A 1,496-nucleotide genomic window follows, 5' to 3' on the forward strand; every position below is an offset into this window, starting at 1 on the left:
GTATGTTAAAGAATAAAAAATTAGTCTGCCCAGTTTTTGTTTGTTGTCTTTAGAGATGCTAGCTCTGCAGATCCCGCACATTCTGGACACAAACTGTTTGAACTTTTGCCTTCAGGTTGTAGCGACTTTGATGTAAAACTAAATAAACTTATTTKCACTACCACCACCTGACTTTCTATTTCTTTTTCGTACATGCTGTTGTATTTATCCTTTAAGTTTAGTTTCTGTATGTACGTCTGCWACTCTGCATTCAGTCTCAGGTCTGCAAGTCCTGGAAATGAATCACTTTTTCTCCAAGTTTTTGCTTTAACAGCTTTCCTTCTGGATGTTCCTCGACCTCTGGAGAATTAGAAGCAGAAAATGAAATGTTTTTGAAGTTCACATGTACAGAGTCTTCCTTTTTTCAGTCTATAATTAAATGCATCGTCAGTAAAAGTTACAACTTTTATCAAGTTTGGGTCTCCGAACTTTGAAGAGCTGGGAGGGAATCGGGTCAAAACGTTGCTAAAATAACTGGTGAAATGCAAAAATCTACTGAGATAATGACCATCCATCCATGAAGTGTGTTTCTAAGGAGATCATTAGCTCATTAATATCATTTTACCTGAGTCTCCCAGATATTTCTGTACTCTGGAAGAGTTGAATATTTTATTGAAACTACAGTCTGTCGCTCCCTTGGGGTAATCATGTGCATGAATTAGTCTCCCTATAGGAGGAATTCTCATTTATAAATTGAATTTATGATGAATTTTTAGGTAGGAAACCAGTTTAGTTTCCAGTATTTTCATGCRCTATCATCATGCATTAATTTCTACTGGAACATTTATAAAAGAACAACAAGTTAGTTTTATTTCGGCAGATTTAGGCATTTAGTTGGTAGAAGAACTGTTTGAAATAATTCAACCAATTTCATTTAAAAACAATAAAAATAATGATTTTTATTATATATGGTAGCATTAACTAGTGTCCTTAGTGGACAAAAGAAAACATGAACCACTARAAGGCAATACTAAACAACTATATCCTGTTTTGGACATTTTATTCGCTTCTAAACAGCAGTGATGAATCTGAAGCAAATTTGTATCAGTTTCCATTAGCTAGCAAGTTAGCTTAGCATAATTAGTTTGAAGAAAATTCTGCATTTAGTTTTCTTTTAAATGTAACTAATTTGAATAAAATGAGCAGATARTTAAAATGTTATAAAATCAACCATATTCTAATTTCCATATTAATCCAYAGAACATTGCATTGTTACCGTTAGCCAAAGTTAGCATTAGCATAATTATTTTGTAGAAAATTGTTTAGTCAGCTTTTCTTTTACATATTTTCAATTTAAAAAAAGAAATAAATAAAAACACTGGCAGTTAAACAACATTGTAAAATAACCATATTCTAATTTCTGTATAATTTTTTTCTCTAAACATCAGTGACGATTCAGAAGCTAGAAGCTAACGAGTTTGCTAACTTGTGATAAAAAAGAATAATATACAACTTTA

Source organism: Poecilia reticulata, linkage group LG3 (genome assembly GCF_000633615.1).
Source record: "Poecilia reticulata strain Guanapo linkage group LG3, Guppy_female_1.0+MT, whole genome shotgun sequence".
NCBI lineage: Eukaryota > Metazoa > Chordata > Actinopteri > Cyprinodontiformes > Poeciliidae > Poecilia > Poecilia reticulata.